Source organism: Odocoileus virginianus, chromosome 4 (genome assembly GCF_023699985.2).
Source record: "Odocoileus virginianus isolate 20LAN1187 ecotype Illinois chromosome 4, Ovbor_1.2, whole genome shotgun sequence".
Taxonomy (NCBI): domain Eukaryota; kingdom Metazoa; phylum Chordata; class Mammalia; order Artiodactyla; family Cervidae; genus Odocoileus; species Odocoileus virginianus.
Genome location: NC_069677.1, coordinates 90,246,249 through 90,257,910, shown reverse-complemented (window position 1 = coordinate 90,257,910; position 11,662 = coordinate 90,246,249). Strand labels below are relative to the sequence as shown.

At 39.8% G+C, this 11,662-nt stretch overlaps 1 non-coding gene across 1 annotated transcript; it reads right to left on the bottom strand.

The window, feature by feature from the left end:
- Positions 1-5,630: 5,630 nt before the first annotated feature.
- On the bottom strand, positions 5,631-5,703 carry TRNAC-ACA (transfer RNA cysteine (anticodon ACA)). Its single transcript has one exon. It is a non-coding gene; the product is annotated as a tRNA-Cys (tRNA).
- Positions 5,704-11,662: the final 5,959 nt, after the last annotated feature.

Here is an 11,662-nt window from a genome sequence, read left to right as displayed (position 1 = left end):
ATTATTGTGTTATTATTAATTTCCCCTTTCATACTTGTTAGCATTTGCCTTACATATTGCAGTGCTCCTATGTTGGGTGCATATATATTTATAATTGTTATATCTTTCTTGGATTGATCCTTTGATCATTATGTAGTGTCCTTCTTTGTCTCTTTTCACAGCCTTTATTTTATTTATTTTTTTTTTCAGCCTTTATTTTAAAGTTTATTTTATCTGATATGAGTATTGTGACTTCTGCTTTCTTTTGGTCTCTGTTTGTGTGAAATATTTTTTTCCAGCCCTTCACTTTTAGTCTGTATGTGCCCCTTGTTTTGAGGTGGGTCTCTTGTAGACAGCATATATAGGGGTCTTGCTTTTGTATCCATTCAGCCAGTCTTTGTCTTTTGGTTGGGGCATTCAACCCATTTACATTTAAGGTAATTATTGATAGGTATGGTCCCGTTGCCATTTACTTTGTTGTTTTGGGTTCGTGTTTATACAACCTTTCTGTGTTTCCTGTCTAGAGAAGATCCTTTAGCATTTGTTGAAGAGCTGGTTTGGTGGTGCTGAATTCTCTCAGCTTTTGCTTGTCTGTAAAGCTTTTGAATTCTCCTTCATATCTGAATGAGATCCTTGCTGGGTACAGTAATCTGGGTTGTAGGTCATTCTCTTTCATTACTTTAAGTAGGGCAGAAATAAATGCAAAAGAAATAAAAGAGACCATAGCAAAAATCAACAAAGCTAAAAGCTGGTTTTTTGAAAAGATAAACAAAATTGACAAACCGTTAGCCAGACTCATCAAGAAACAAAGGGAGGAGAACCAAATCAACAAAATTAGAAATGAAAATAAAGAGATCACAACAGGCAACAGTGAAATACAAAGGATCATAAGAGACTACTACCAGCTATATGCCAGAATAGCTATATGGACTACTACCAGCAGCTATATGCCAGTAAAATGGACAACTTGGAAGAAATGGACAAATTCTTAGAAAAGTATAACTTTCCAAAACTGAACCAGGAAGAAATAGAAGATCTTAACAGACCCATCACAAGCACGGAAATCGAAACTATAATCAGAAATCTTCCAGCAAACAAAAGCCCAGGACCAGATGGCTTCACAGCTGAATTTTACCAAAAATTTAGAGAAGAGCTAACACCTATCTTACTCAAACTCTTCCAGAAAATTTCAGAAGAAGGTAAACTTCCAGACTCACTCTATGAGGCCACCATCACCCTAATTCCAAAACCAGACAAAGATGCCACAAAAAAAGAAAACTACAGGCCAATATCACTGATGAACATAGATGCAAAAATCCTTAACAAAATTCTAGCAAACAGAATCCAACAACATATTAAAAGATCATACATCATGACCAAGTGGGCTTTATCCCAGGAATGCAAGGATTTTTTAATATCCACAAATCAATCAATGTAATACACCACATTAACAAATTGAAAGATAAAAACCATATGATTATCTCAATAGATGCAGAAAAAGCCTTTGACAAAATTCAACATCCATTTATCATATAAACTCTTCAGAAAGCAAGAATAGAAGGAACACACCTCAACATAATAAAAGCTATATATGACAAACCCACAGCAAGCATCACCCTCAATGGTGAAAAATTGAAAGCATTTCCCCTGAAATCAGGAACAAGACAAGGGTGCCCACTCTCACCACTACTATTCAACATAGTTTTGGAAGTTTTGGCCACAGCAATCAGAGCAGAAAAAGAAGTAAAAGGAATCCAGATAGGAAAAGAAGAAGTAAAATTCTCACTGTTTGCAGATGACATGATCCCCTACATAGAAAACCCTGAAGACTCTACCAGAAAATTACTAGAGCTAATCAATGAATGTAGTAAAGTTGCAGGATATAAAATTAACACACAGAAATCCCTTTCAATCCTATACACTAACAATGAGAAAACAGAAAGAGAAATTAAGGAAACAATATCATTCACCTTTGCAACAAAAAGAATAAAATACTTAGGAGTATGTCTACCTAAAGAAACAAAAGACCTATACATAGAAAACTATAAAACACTGATGAAAGAAATCAAAGAGGACACAAGCAGATGGAGAAACATACCGTGTTCGTGGATTGGAAGAATCAATATTGTCAAAATGGCTATTCTACCCAAAGCAATCTATAGATTCAATGCAATCCCTATCAAGCTACCAACAGTATTATTCACAGAACTAGAACAAATAATTTCACAATTTGTATGGAAATACAAAAAACCTCGAATAGCCAAAGCAATCTTGAGGAAGAAGAATGGAACTGGAGGAATCAACCTGCCTGACTTCAGACTCTACTACAAAGCCACAGTCATCAAGACAGTATGGTACTGGCACAAAGACAGAAATATAGATCAATGGAACAGAATAGAAAGCCCAGAGATAAATCCACATACCTATGGACACCTTATCTTAGACAAAGGAGGCAAGGACATACAGTGGAAAAAAGACAACCTCTTTAACAAGTGGTGCTGGGAAAACTGGTCAACCACTTGTAAAAGAATGAAACTAGAACACTTTCTAACACCATACACAAAAATAAACTCAAAATGGATTAAAGATCTAGGTGTAAGACCAGAAACTATAAAACTCCTAGAGGAGAACATAGGCAAAACACTCTCCGACATAAATCACACCAAGATCCTCTATGACCCACCTCCCAGAATATTGGAAATAAAAGTGAAAATAAACAAATGGGCCCTAATGAAACTTAAAAGCTTTTGCACAACAAAGGAAACTATAAGCAAGGTGAAAAGACAGCCTTCAGAATGGGAGGAAATAATAGCAAACGAAGCAACAGACAAAGGATTAATCTCAAAAATATACAAGCAACTCCTCCAGCTCAATTCCAGAAAAATAAATGACCCTATCAAAAAATGGGCCAAAGATCTAAACAGACATATCTCCAAAGAAGACATACAGATGGCTAACAAACACATGAAAAGATGCTCAACATCACTCATTATTAGAGAAATGCAAATCAAAACCTCAATGAGGTACCATTACACGCCAGTCAGAAAGGCTGCTATCCAAAAGTCTACAAGCAATAAATGCTGGAGAGGGTGTGGAGAAAAGGGAACCCTCTTACACTGTTGGTGGGAATGCAAACTAGTACAGCCACTATGGAGAACAGTGTGGAGATTTCTTAAAAAACTGGAAATAGAACTGCCATATGACCCAGCAATCCCACTCCCGGGCATACACACCGAGGAGACCACATCTGAAAGAGACACGTGCACCCCAATGTTCATCGCAGCACTGTTTATAATAGTCAGGACATGGAAGCAACCCAGATGCCCATCAGCAGACGAATGGATAAGAAAGCTGTGGTACATATACACCATGGAATATTACTCAGCCATTAAAAAGAATACATTTGAATCAGTTCTAATGAGGTGGATGAAACTGGAGCCCATTATACAGAGTGAAGTAAGCCAGAAAGATAAACATCAATACAGTATACTAATGCACATATATGGAAGTTAGGAAGATGGTAACGATAACCCTATATGCAAGACAGAAAAAGAGACACAGATGTATAGAACAGACTTTTGGACTCTATGGGAGAAGACAAGGGTGGGATCATCTGATAATATACATTGAAACATGTATATTATCAAGGGTGAAACAGATCGCCAGTCCAGGTTGGATGCATGAGACAAGTGCTCAGGGCTGGTGCACCGGGATGACCCAGAAGGATGGGATGGGGAGGGAGGTGGGAGGGGAGTTCAGGATGGGGAACACATGTAAATCCATGGGTGATTCATGTCAGTGTTTGGCAAAAACCAGTACAATATTGTAAAGTAATTAGCCTCCAACTAATAAAAATAAATTTAAAAAATAATAAAAATACAGAGCTTTAGGGGCAGAGAGAGCAAAAAGAAGGAAATTCATGAACTAATGGGGAGCTGGTCTTTCCAGTAGAAATCTGCTCAGGTTTGAATGAAAGGCTCAAGCCACAGGGAAGCTGAGGCCTGAAAAAAGGCCTTATTCGCAGCCTTCATTGGGTGGGGAAAGAGCTTTGGGCCTCACCTCCACGCTTTTCCTTCCCTCCAATTGGCTTGTCTCTCCTGAGCCCAGACCATTCTGTTCCAACAATGCCCATTCTCCCTGTCTCAAAAACCCGCTGTCTGTCCTAGTGGATGATTTTTATTGACACCCTCTTCTCTTTGAGACTCCTGACTAATAGGAATGCATATTAGGAATTCATAAACTTGCTTTCAAAGACGCCCCACAGGAAGCAATACAATTTTTTCACAGGTCGCTTTGTCCCCCTTCTAAGAAAAAAATAAGCCTACAATGGAGTATAGGGAGTAAAGAAAGGGTCTTAAGTGATAGCAATTGATTTTCTGTGGAGTCCTTTCTTAGAAGGCCTTTGAGGGAGCAGCAGGGGTCCCCCCACACTCCCCGGGGGTTCTCTTCCTTCTCATCTTGCAATTCTGAGCTGGCAGGGAGGAGTCAAGCCAACCGCAGAGCTGAGGGCCTGGCCCAGCCTTCAGTGTCTATTCAGGGAGGGCAGCACCGGGCTGAGTCGCCTGAAACCAGCTCTTAAGTCACAACCAGCAGGAGTCAGACAATGTGGACGTAATCACCGCTTTTCATCTGCTAGTTGCAGAGGGGCGGGCGGTGCGGGAAGAATAGCAATTTAAGACCTTGTAATACAGGTTTTGTATAGGACTGGTTTCAGAGCCTCCAGGAGGATACAGCCCGTGTCACTAAAGATTTCTGCTTCCTCTTCTTCACAAGGGAAAAAAGCGTCACAAACTGCAGTCATATCCAGGTAAGCCTGTTCTTTCTTCCCAAGAAAAGCCGTTTGTTTTAAAAAATTTAAGCCCTAAGAGACGTACTTTAGACTAGTGTTTTCCAAGAGATATAATGGAGACCACATCAAATTTTCTAGTAGTCATTTTTAAAAAGGTAGAAAAAGAAATAACCCAGTAATAGGTACATGATTTTAATAATGCATTTTATTTGAAACAATATACCCAAAACATCCTAACACATAAATCAATATTTTGAAGATTACTAATGAATTATTCTGCATTCTTTTTTTCATAGCAATCTCTGACCTCAGATGTGTATCTACCCATCTCAACTGGGCCAGTCACATTCCAAGTGCTCCTTGAGTGCATGTGGCTCAAGGCGATCTGACTGAATGAGGCAGCTACAGACACTGTTGGGTCTATAGGTGTTGATGCATGTGTACGCTGCTGTAAACAGATCTTAATAAAATTCAAGGTTCACATAAAAGCAGGAGTGCAACTCTGTCCTAATCTCCCCACTTGCTCTCAAACAAACTGCATGCATGTTGGAGGAAAGGATCCAAATAATAGCCTTCATGTATTTCTTTGTTAATGAGTAACGTGGATAATTTATAATGATTAGATTTATCTGATTGTATGGTTACTAATCCAATTCCTAGCCTGTCAAATTTTATCTTATTCTATTTCCAAACACTTGATTTTTTAAAGGGATTTTCACATTCCTATCAACCATCTAATCCAAAGTGAAAGTGAAAGTCACTCAGCCATGTCCAACTCTTAGAGACCTCATGGGCTATATAGTCCATGGAATTCACTAGGCCAGAATACTGGAGTGGGTAGCCTATCCCTTCTCCAGAGGATCTTCCTGACCCAGGAATTGAACTGGGGTCTCCTGCATTGTAGGCAGATTCTCTACCAACTGAGCTATCAGGGAAGCACTTTGCGTCTATATCCAAAGTGTCCACTTAAAGATCTCAAACTCGACTTGTCCAAAACTGAATTTTTTAAAAAATTTTATTGAAATGTAGTTGATTTACAATGTTGTGTTAGCCTCAGGCATTTGGCAAAGTGATTCAGTATTTATCTGTTCTTTTTTCATATAATGGAAAAGAATATGAAAAAAGAACAGATATATATGGTAGGTTCTTGTTGTTCATCTATTTTATATATAGTAGTGTGTACATGTTAATCCCCAACTCCTAATTTATCCCTCCCCACCTTGTGATTGCCTCTGGTTTGTCTTCTATGTTTATGAGTCTATTTCTTTTCTACATGAGTTCACTTGTATCGTCTTTTAAGATCCCACATATAAGTGACATCGTATGATATGTCTTTTTCTTTCTGACTTCACTTAGTATGATAATTTCTATGTCCATTTATGTTGCTGTATATAGCATTATTTCATTCTTTTTTATTGCTAATATCCCATTGTATGTAAGTACCACATCTTTATCCATTCAAAGGACATTTAGATTGCTTTCATCCATGCCTGGATTTTTGATCCTCCCTTCGCCACCAAAACAGAAAACCCTTGCTCCACCTACAGCCTTCGACAACAGTTGACAGCAATTCCACCTTTGAAGTTACTCAGGTCGAAAATTTTAGAGTCATCTTGATTCCTCTATTTTCTCTCAGACCACACATCCAATTCATCAACCCATCATGTTGGCTCCACCTTAAAGTTTATCCAGAAAGCACCACGTCTCACCATTACTTCTCTGGTCTAAGCCACCACCCTCTCAACGTGGTCCAGAAGACTCGTTTAAACCTAAGTCAGATCCAGAGGTCTTGCTTTGAAAACTCTCTGATGACTCCCTATTTCACACCCACTAGCGCCCAGGACTAACAGTGCCCTATAAATGAAACATGATCCTCCCGGCCCCATCGCCTCTCAGCTCTGTCTCTGTGCCTCCAACCCCTTCCCTCTCTCTGCCTCTTGGATGCTCCAGAGTACCCTGGCCCCAAGACTTGTGGTCTAGCAGACCCTCTTCCTCATCTGCTTCAAGGCTTCTGAGAATACCTTCTCCAGTCAATCAGCTTACTCCCACCCTCTCTCTCCAGCCTATTCCCTGCCTCCGTGTTCCCGGTCCTCATCCTGGCCGACCTATTACACAGCCCCAGACCCTCTCCTGCAGATATCCACACGGCTTGCTCCCCGCCTCACTTGACACAGGGTAGACACTCGACAAATCTGTGATGAACAGGGGTATCTGTGCTATGCAAAATAACATACTTCTGTAAAACTGTCAAAAGCTTAAAAATATCCATTACGCTTTCCTTCTCACACCCTCCGCAGACCATTTCTGGGCAGTTTTGTTTGTGTTTATAGTGGTTTTATTACAGCAGAATGCTGGACCAGTTCTTCACAAGTTTATGAACTCGATGAAATTTCTCTTTATCTTCCCACCCTGTCTTTCAATATGGTGTCCCCATCTCTTTGACTTTCTATCTTGGATTTATTGAACACCAATTTAAGCCTGTTAGCAAGGATACAACAGAGCTGTGATGGATATTCTGGATTCTTCACTGCCCGGTGTAGTAATCCTTAGCCACATGTGGTTATTGAGCCCTTGAAATGTGGCTAGCACAAATAAGGAAATGAATTTTTAATTAAAAGAACAATTGTAATTGATTTAAATCTAAATAGCCACTTGCGGCTACCTTATTGGAAACTGCAGCTCCATCTTTAAAGAATCTTTATAAGCTCTTTGAGGAAAATATATCTTCTCTCATGATATAATCATAAAGAAAATCAATATCTCCTCTTTTTATTATTTTGAAGTATAGTTGATTTACAATGTTGTGTTAATTTCTGCCGTGGGTGTGTGTACTCGGTCATGTCCAACTCTTTTCGACCCTGTGGACTGTAGCCCAGCAGGCTCATCTGTCCACGGGACTTTCCAGGCGAGAAGAATACTGGAGTGGGTTGCCATTTCCTTCTCCAAATTTCTGCTGTACGGCAAAGTGATTCATTTATCCATATATGCACTTTCTTTTTTCATATTCTTTTTCATTATGGTTTATCACAGGATATTGAATCCAGTTCCCCGTGTTTGCATGGTAAGACCTTGTTGTTCATCCACTCTGTATATACTAGTTTGTACCTGCTAATCCAAAACTCCCAGTCCATCCCTTCCCTGTGAGTCCTCCCCTTTGTCAACCACAGGTCTGTTCTCTATGTCTGTGAGTCTGTCTCTGTTTTGTAGATAAATTCATCTGTGTCATATTTTAGATTTCACGCTTAAGTGGTAGCAAATGGCATTTGTCTTTCTCTTTCTTTCTTCACTTTATGATAATCTCTAGGTCTAACCATCATGTTGCTGCAAATGGAATTATTTCATTCTTTTTATGGCTGAGTAGTAGTCCATTGTATATATGTACCACATCTTTATGCATTCATCTGCCAACAGACATTGAGGTTGTTCCCATGTCTTGGCTACTGTGACTAGTGTTGTTATGGACATAGGGGTGCATGTTATATTGTTTTTTTCATTATACTGTTTGAATATACTGTTTTTGTCCAGACAGTTTTGTCCAGATATATGGCCAGGAGTGGGGTTGGTGGATCACATGGCAATTCTATAGCTTCTTGAGGACCCTCCATTTGTACCACTTTCCATTGTGGCTATACCAACTTACACTCACACAAACAGTGTAGGAAGGTTTTCCCTTTTCTCCACAGCCTCTCCAGCATTTGTTATTTGTAGACTTTAAAAAACTTTTTTATTTATTTTTATTTATTTATTTTTGGCTATACCACACAGCATGTGGGATCTTAGTTCCCCGACCAGGGATTGAACCTGTACCTTCTGTATTGGAAGCTCAGAGTCGTAACCACTGGGCCTTCAGAGAAGCTCATTTGCAGACTTTTTAATGATGGCCATTCTGACTGGTGTGAGGCAGTACCTCATTGTAGTTTTGATGCATATTTCCCTAATAATTAGTGATGCTGAACCTCTTTTCATGTGCCTGTCGGCCATACAAATGTTTTCTTTGGAGAAATGTCTATTTAGGTACACTGCCCATTTTTTGATTGGGTTGGGGTTTTTGTTGTTGTTGAGATGTATGAGCTGTTTGTATATTTTGGATATTAAGCCCTTGTTGGTCACATGGTTTGCAAATACTTTCTTCCATAGTGTAGGTTGTCTTTTCATTTTATTAATGGGTTTCCTTTGCTGTGCAAAGTTTGATTAGGTCCCATTTGTTTATTTTTTCTTCTATTTCTATTGCCTAAGGAAACATTGATATGATTTATGTCAGAGAATGTTTTACCTACACTCTCCTCTAGGAATTTTATGATGTCTTGTCTCAGGTTTAAGTCTTTGTTTTGGGTTTATTTTTGTGTATAGTGTGAGGGTGTGTTCTAACTTTATTAATTATGTGCCCCCATCCAGCTTTCATAAAACCACTTGCTGAACAGACTGTCTTTTCCCCATTGTATGTTTGGGCCTCCTTTTTTGAAGATTAATTTCCCATCAGTGTGTGGGTTTACTTCTGGGTTCTCTATTCTGTTCCAATGATCTAGGTATCTGTTTCTGTGCCAATGGCATGCCATTTTGATTACTGTAGTTTTGCTGTATTGTTTGAAGTCTGGGAGGGTTATGCTTCCTGCTTTGTTCTTTTTCCTCAGCATTGCTTTGGCAATTCTGGGTCTTTTATGGTTCCTATGCATTTTAGGATTTTTTGTTCTAGCTCTGTGAAAAATGTTATTTGGGTAATTTGATAGGAATCACAGTAAATCTGTAGATTGCTTTTGGTAGCATGGGTCTTTTAACAATATTAATTTTTCCAGTCCAGAAATCACATGATATCTCCATTTCTTTGAATCAGGTTGAATTTCCTTTATTCATATTTTATAGTTCTTAGCACATAAGTCTTTCACCTCCTTGGTCAGGCTTATTAGAAAAAAAATTTTGGTGTGATTTTAAAAGTCTTTTTTACATTCCCTTTCTAGTATTTCATTGCCAGTGTAAAGAAATGCAAGTGATTTCTGCATGTTAAACTATTTCCTGTACTCTAACTATTTAGTACCTTGACTATTTCCTCTTTATTAACAATTTGGAAAAGTATTACAAAAAGAAGTGACTTGAGAGTCAAATTTTAGGTCCATGAAAAGTTGTGAGTTAAACCCAGGATGGCCAGGGTTGGGAAAAAGAGAGTATGGAAATTACTTTTTAAAATCAGTACAATCATCAAGTTCTCACAATAAGCCAGTGAGGCTGGTTCAACTCTTCCCACCTTCCCTTCCCACACAGATGGAGAAATGGACCCTCTCAAAGTTCAACTGTGGACAGAGATGCTGTCTGCCTGACCTCGGAGCCTGAGCGGTACGCTGTGTGGCCACTCTCTCCTCTCCTAATACTGTTGTGTAAGCCAGAGCACCACAGAACAGTAACATAGGCTACTAGAGGGAAGGAGCTGGACATTCAGACAGTGCACTTGAGATTTTGTAGGGCTTATATGGAAGCGATAAAGTCAAGGGTATAGCCCTGGGTATGTAGTCGGAGGTAAGACAGTCAAGCCAACAACTGGAAGAACACGCCTCACAGAACTCTTTGGTTAAAATCAAAAGTTTGTCATGGGTTCTCTGTAGGTCAAAACATGTGGCAAATTGTGACTGTATTGGAAGTTCCTGTTTGTCTTTTTCACTAGCGGGCATACCCAGCAGAAGATGCGGCCCTCCCTTTTCCTGCAGCTGATCTTTATTAGTGTTTACTGCTCACTGGTATAAACTGTGCTACTCAGAATTGGATTAGGGAGAGATCTGGTCTAAATTAAAGCTGTAATAAATGAGCACTGTTTACATTTCCTCACACCCGCCCTTCTCCACACACACATCAAATTACTCTGGAAATGAAATGCAAAATAAAAACGAGGAAGGACTCTGTTTTTCATTAACGTGTAATTATAAAGTGCTGGGGAGCCCTGCTGGGTGGAGAAGGAAGGCCCATAGTTGGGGCAGCGATGCTGGAGGGTGCGATATTTCCCAGTGCTTTAACTACAGATGGAGTATTATTTCCACATCTTTAAGAAGAGATGAATAACAGTGAGGACTTCGATGGATCGCCCCAGGCTCAAATCAAGACATGCGGGAGCTATGTTCCTTACTATGGGCTCTGAGTGGGGGCCACTTCCTGGTCATTTCCAGCTTCTAGAATTCACCTGCAGTCTTTGGCTCATGTCCACCTTCTGCCACTTTCAAAGCCAGCAAGCAAGTTGGGTCCTTCTTAAGTCATGTCTCCCTGACCTTCTCCACTAGCATCTGCCCTAGCTTGTCTACTACCTGTTTCCATTTTTAAGGACCCCGTGCTTACATTGGCCCCATTCAGACAATCTTCCTATTTTAAGATAATCTAATTAGCAACCTGATCTATCTAATTCAGATAATCTTCCTATTTTAAGATAATCTAATTAGCAACCTTAATTCTATCTGCAACCTTAATCTCCTTGTGCCAGGTTCCAGGGATCAGGATGGGATGTGGGCATCTTGGGTTGGGGCAGATGGGGGCACTGTTCTTTCTACCACATATCCTAACTCCAGGAATCCTTCCATGCTCTGGGACCTAAAATCCATTGTTTCTACAACTTAGAACTTTCTGTCACCTTGCTTCATAGCATCGTTTCTGACTTTTCTCAGCCAGAATTCCACAATCCACTATTAAAATTGTGTCTTTCATACACTTTCCGTGCCCTTGTCCCCATCTCTTGCGTCACTGTTCTTACCTGGCAAAACCTCAGAGAGTAGGATTGAACCCAGCTCTCTGCCTGCTCTCCACCTAAATCCATGTGGCTACAGATCTGGCCAGAGGACAGACACTACCAGTAGGACCGTCATGCTGCTCACCGACGTAGGACAACTCCCAGGCCCGTTCGTTCTGAATGACAATTTCACA